The sequence below is a fragment of the Tenrec ecaudatus genome, chromosome 14 (genome assembly GCF_050624435.1).
Source record: "Tenrec ecaudatus isolate mTenEca1 chromosome 14, mTenEca1.hap1, whole genome shotgun sequence".
NCBI lineage: Eukaryota > Metazoa > Chordata > Mammalia > Afrosoricida > Tenrecidae > Tenrec > Tenrec ecaudatus.
Window position 1 is genome coordinate 53,998,406 of NC_134543.1, and position 6,077 is coordinate 54,004,482.

Below are 6,077 nucleotides of genomic sequence, written 5' to 3' on the forward strand. Positions count from 1 at the left end.
TCACTCACTTGCTCGCTCTGTTTTCCCCCCCAAATACATGTTTTTGTCTGAGAGCACAGGTTAGGGACTTCTGAGCCAGGCTTATTTAATAAGTTTTCTTGTCATTCTTTAAATTCAGCTGTTCGCTTGAATGAGCCAGGCTCCTGGCTTTACCCGGTTCAGAGATGATCGTGTAAGCTGGGTCCTCAGAGATTCTCCAACACATACTTTGCATTAAAATACCTCCTTATCTAGTGCATGTAACTTTTTAAAGTTCCAGTATTTAACCAGAGGATAAGCGAGTGCTCCAGTCACAGCCTCGGTAGGCTCCAGGATTCCAATTGCAAAATAGAGCTTCAGACGCGGTCATGTGCAGAAGCACACTTTTCTGGAGTGTCCGGACGTGGCTAGACCCTTGAGAGACATGTGCTGGAATGGGCCCTTCTGGTTGGCCACCATGCAAACCAACTCTAGGAGGATTCACGGCTGCCAAGGCCACAAACTACGTAGTGGTGGGGCTGGGATTAGAACCCAGATCTTTCGGTGCCTCTACAGGAAATAGCTCCAATGCTGGAATATCTCCTTTTCTCAGAAAGGAAGAGCTTAGGCCTCTTTATCCTACAAACCACACTGGACCACGTAACAGCGGTTGGTGGAGCAGCGACACTCCTCCTCTCAGTTTTCTTTTTCTGTAGTGACCAAATGTCTACAAACAGCATGTTTTCCTTCCATGTGAGAAAAATGTGTTTTTTTTTTTAAACTGAAACAAAAAAAGGAATCTGAAGGTAAGTGCATTCCCTGCCTGGCAAGAATCTGTTTGCGTGTGTCTCCTGATTGATGACCAAACTAAGGAGACGGAATGAAATGCCGTGGCATTTGCGGTGCCGCGGGAGACATTCGGCTGTGGGCAGGGCTGACTCACGAGGCGGTGTGCGGAGGCCTCCCTGCCGGCTGCTGGCAGGGCCCCGGCTCACTCATCAGCCTTTTGCTGCTGTGGCTTCACCCAGCAACCAGCACAGGGAACAGCCCTGCTTCATTGCTGCCGAAACTTCCCCCGAAGCTTTTGCTGCTGAGAGGCCCCTCAAGAATTTCTAAACGCAAACTAACTAAATAGACACTTTTAACTAAAAAAAAAAAAAAAAGGCCACTTGGCCTTTCTGGAGTTTTCTGAATTTAGGTACAGGCCTTCCCACCTAGCAACAACTTCTCTTCAGCCTGACAGAGTCCGAGAACGATATTTCCAAAGAATGCAATGCCTATTTTGAAGTTGAGCAGGTTATGACTTGTTTATGTAAGAGTGGTGTGTGTGTGTGTGTGTGTGTGTGTGTGTGTGTGTCAGAATCTGACTCAGAATCGTTTAGTCTAAAGAGAATAACTTACTGCTCATCTAGAATCTAGATCAAACAGCATTTAGTCCCTTCTGGAACATTTCTGACTGACATTTCCCTAAAATGGCATGTCCACAGCTATTGTAAAGTGCTCTAAATCTCTGGCCTAATAGCATTCCTTTTAGGAAGAGTGGATTATGTGTGTTGTCAACACATCCATCATGTCCTACAATAAACAAACAAATAGAAATCAAACCATCTCCATCAAGTTGATTTCAACTCATATTGACCTTATCAGACAGAGAATTATTACGGCATATGATTTATGGGGCATAAATCTTTATGGGAACAGACAGCCTTATCTTTCTCCCTCAATGTGGCTGATGGGTTTGAACTGCTGTTTGTGAGCAGCCCAGCGCTTGACCACTGCAAAACCAGCATTCCTATTTCCTATTAATTTCTTATTTACAAAAAATCTCTCACTGCCCTCAACTTGATTCTAATTAATGGTGACCTTATATGGCAGAGTCAAACTGCCCCCTGTGGGTTTCTGATTCTGAAAATATTTACAGGGGTAGAAAGTCTCATTTTTCTCCTGTCGAGTGGCACAGGCCACGACACACAAGTAAACATCTCTCTGGAATTCTCTGATGGCACCCCAGGTCTATCTGACACCAGCCACGATGTCTCTTGTTCCACGTCCTCTTCTGAAGCTGCACTGTGCCTCGGCAGCTCCCTGACAATGTGCTGCTGCAACCGTTGATGGGTGCTCTCCAGAAGAATTTGACTAGCCCGTGATACCGATGATACTGTTCAATAAGGTAAGCATTCTGTTGGGTCACCTTTCTCTGGAATGGGTACAAATATGGATCTCTTCCAGTCCGTTGGTCAACTAGCTGTCTTCCAAATGTCCTGGCTTAGACAAGTGCTTTCAGTGCTTCATCCACCGGTGGAGACATTTCTCTTTGTATTCCATCAGTTCCTGGAGCTTGGTTTTCCACTCATGCTTTCAGTACAGCGCTTGGACAGCGCATCTGCTCAGACGCTGCCTCCTGAAATGATTGCTTTGGGTAGAGTGGCTCGGTGTATTCTTTCCATCTTCTTTTAATGCTTCCTGCACCATTAAATTGTTTGCCCATAGACTCATTATTGCAACTCGGGGCTTGCATTTTTCTTTAGTTCTTTCAGTTTAAGATATTCTGAGTGTGGTGGATTCATAATGTGTCAAATGGAAGCTATCAATGTGAAAGAATGGAGGTTAGCCTGTCAATCGGGTCACAGCCTGATGGTACCTCCTGGTGGGCTTGTTGAGCTACTCAGCTGAGACCTGCCAGAGCCCTGGAGATGCATAGACCACCCCATTGGATCCACAAGACTTTGAACCCACTGGCCTGTTATTCCTGTACTCTGCATCATTACACGTGGCTGCATGAGTCTGAAGAGGGACTTACGGACCAACATCAGAATTAAGGACTTGAGTTGGACTGGTCTTGGATGTTTTCCTGATCTATAAAGCTTCCTGATAGAAAGTTCCTTCTTATACATAAAGCTTCTTGATATAGAGTTCTATTTTGTACATATATTGGAGTCCCTGGATTTCTTTCTTTAGTCAACCCAGTCTAACACACTAACCACGGTTTTCTAACTCTAGGTCTTTACACATTTTATTGTTAGACTTGACTTGGTCCTCTTGAGAAGCCCTTTGAGATTGTCTATTCAGCTCCCTGACTTGATCGTTTCTTCTGTTTGCCTCAGCTACTCTGTGAGTACTAGCGAGTTTCAGCGTCTCTGCTGACACCCCCATTGAGCCTTTCTTTCCTTTTGTAATGACAGCCCACAGTCAGTATTTGACCCCACATGATGGCTTTTTTGTTTGTTTTAAATCAGAATTCATAGAGTTCTCTTGAAAAGACTAAAGCTCTAGAAACATTCGGATCACAGGTCTCTGTGTTTTTCTTCAAAGGGATTATGTTTAGGTTTCACAGTTCATGCCTGGTCTGCACCGTCTCGATCAGTCAGTATTGGACTCCAGAGACAGCCGTCCGCCATGGATAAGTTCCTGATACAGGCAGTCATAGAGATGCTTGGAAGAAGCATTTAGTATCGCTTCATCTAAGGGAGGGGTTACGGGAGGCAGTGTAAAATCCTGTTCAGAGCAGATTGCGGGTGGCCTTTCCTTAAAGAGTAAGAGACCATTCTGATTGTGCAAGGATGTTCAGAGTGGGAAATAAACCCACTGATCCAATAGCTTCTGCTCGGGCTTTCCGTTTTTATAGATTTCTTCATAATATCAAAATCATTCTAAGTTCTGCCTCGATTTTTGAGACCCAAAGAATTGTAGCTTGCATTTCCTTTTCTATCTTCCCCCAGAGAGCTGTAAGAAAAGATGGCAGTGTCATTACCACCTTCAACCGAGAGCTTTCATGATCGCCCTCTCGCCGCTCACTGAATTCCCACCTCGCTTCTCCTAACAAGTTATGGGGCCTTGGCAGGAGAGATCCCCGTTTATAAGGATATGGAATTATCACCACAGGTATTTTGTTTTCATACAAAACAGACAACAATCACTTGAACAAAATTACCGCAAGAGCTCTTTACATCTTCACTGTAACAGCTTCATACATGTGAATGGCCCTGAGGCTTCTTGTTCACCACAGCTCCAGATGGCGATGGCTGCCATCAAGAAGCGCTCACAGCCCTGGCTGAGACAAAGCAGCAGAGTTCTAGGCAGAGGCGTCCGAAGTGGGACGATTGGGGCTGCCATCTCTTTTCCTCCACTGATCTACGAGCTGGCGTTCGTCAGGGGGTGGGGGGGGGGGGGAGACCAGAGGAATGGTCCAGCTGTGGCTTTGTGGCTCACTTAGACTGAGCTCAGTCTGTGTCCCGACTTCTAGGCTATGATTTATCTGGTGCACCTCCTTTGAACTTTATGATATATATTTATTGAATAGAATAATGAGGTTCATTTAAATTTAGTTAATTCAGAGAATCTGAGAGTGCCTTTTGGGAATCACTGCAGATACCACCAGTCATGCTCAAATCAGAACTTAGGATCAGGGAGCCTAAGCCTCTTTGTATTCAGATGGCCTTCTCTGGAATGGAGGACCAGTCACTTGTCTGGACCCTTGGCACTGGTTCATAGCAGCACACTGACAGAGAGGAACAGAGCCAACCCAGTTGGATAATCTCATAAACTGGCAGGGGACAAGTCACTGTACTCCAAAGTTCCTTCCCCATTAGTGAGATCTCAAAATCAACACCACCTGGTCTTTTGTAGAACTTTCCTGAAGATAATTTTGTGTTTTCCCTCAGGAACTACCTTCAAAGAATGGCTAACTGCCGAACCTGGAATGCCACAGAAGAGAGCACCTTTCCCACCATCTTTCCCCCCTCGTGTCAAAACACATACTGGGAAACTCCCACCGAGGTCATGCGTGTCTTTCGTGGGCTGTGACCTTCCTGTGCATGACTGCGCCTACCAGTGTCTGTGGGCCGGCAGCCTGCTCTCTGAAGCAGCAGGGATGACTCTGCTCTCATGAGACCCGGAGATGGACGGCTGTGAGTACCAATAACATCAGGCATTTCTACAGGAGGACTGCAACCATGTACCTCCTCCTGCCCCATTTACCTGGTGCCTGGGATCAGATACCACAACTAGTGCAAACAAGCTTTCTGCGACTTTACTAAACTCCCTTTTCTTTAAAAAAAAAAAAAACAACACTCTATTGAGGACTCTTACAGCTCTCATAACATTCCATGTGCCCATGGCATCAAGCCTATTTATACATTTGTTGCCATCATCATTTCCGAAACATTTTCTATTTGTCAACCCCCCTTTCTTGATGGTAACCCCCTTCATTAGTTCCCAGGCAGAGAGAAATTCAAGATCATACCCACATCGAACTTAAAGAGGGTAACTCAAATTAATAGTGTCCCTCCCCCCCGCAAGTTTGTAGCATGGCAAATTTATTACATGGGCCAGATGATATTTGGGAGTTTTATTTGAAAAATGGAGAGCCTAGTGTGACCTCAGTTGTTAGACAAGACGCAACATGCTTCTGCCTGGACTAGCCTGCACTTTGCCTCCAGCAAGAGCAGAAGCGTACAACCAGTTCTATGTGTTACTATTATAGGCAATGAACTATTATGACCCTTTTTTCCCAGCCAGCGGATAACTAATGTTTCAGTGTCTGTTCATACCCTGGGTTGTGCAGGAAGATCCGTTTAACAACTGCCTCCCAGAGATGTCAACCAATTCACTTCAGCAAACGGTCAATGAGCATTGGATACATTGCAGCTGCCGCTGTTGTTGGGTTCAACCCTATGAACAACACCCTGGTTCCGAGCCATCCTCACAATTGTGTTGGAGCGTACTGACATCCCCATGGTGTCCATCTATCTTATTGACTATCTGCCTCTTTTCTTTGATTTTCTACTTTACCAAGCATGGTGTCCTTTTCCAGAGACTTGTCCTTCCCATTAGCATGTCCAAAGTATATAAGGTGAAGTCCCACCATGCTGGCTTCTAAGGGACATTCTGGCTGCGCTTCTTCCTGGGAAGATCTGTTTGTTCCTCAAGCCGTCCATGGTACTCTCAATGTTCGTCCCCAACACCATGATTCAAATGCATCTATTCCTCCATAGTTTTCCTGAATAATTGGCAGTATTTTCAATCACCTCATGTGCCTGTGGAAGTTGGACAATGGAAACTGAGGGAGATAAAGTCCCTCCCTCCTTGAAAGAGTTCCCAGCCTTAATGCATGAGTTAGA

General features: G+C 45.4%; 1 long non-coding RNA gene across 1 annotated transcript; it reads left to right on the forward strand.

Annotated features, from left to right (window-relative positions):
• Positions 1–305: 305 nt before the first annotated feature.
• Positions 306–4,729, forward strand: LOC142425903 (uncharacterized). The gene is made up of 4 exons (XR_012779704.1): positions 306–764; positions 1,970–2,128; positions 3,678–3,840; positions 4,620–4,729. It is a non-coding gene; the product is annotated as an uncharacterized LOC142425903 (long non-coding RNA).
• Positions 4,730–6,077: the final 1,348 nt, after the last annotated feature.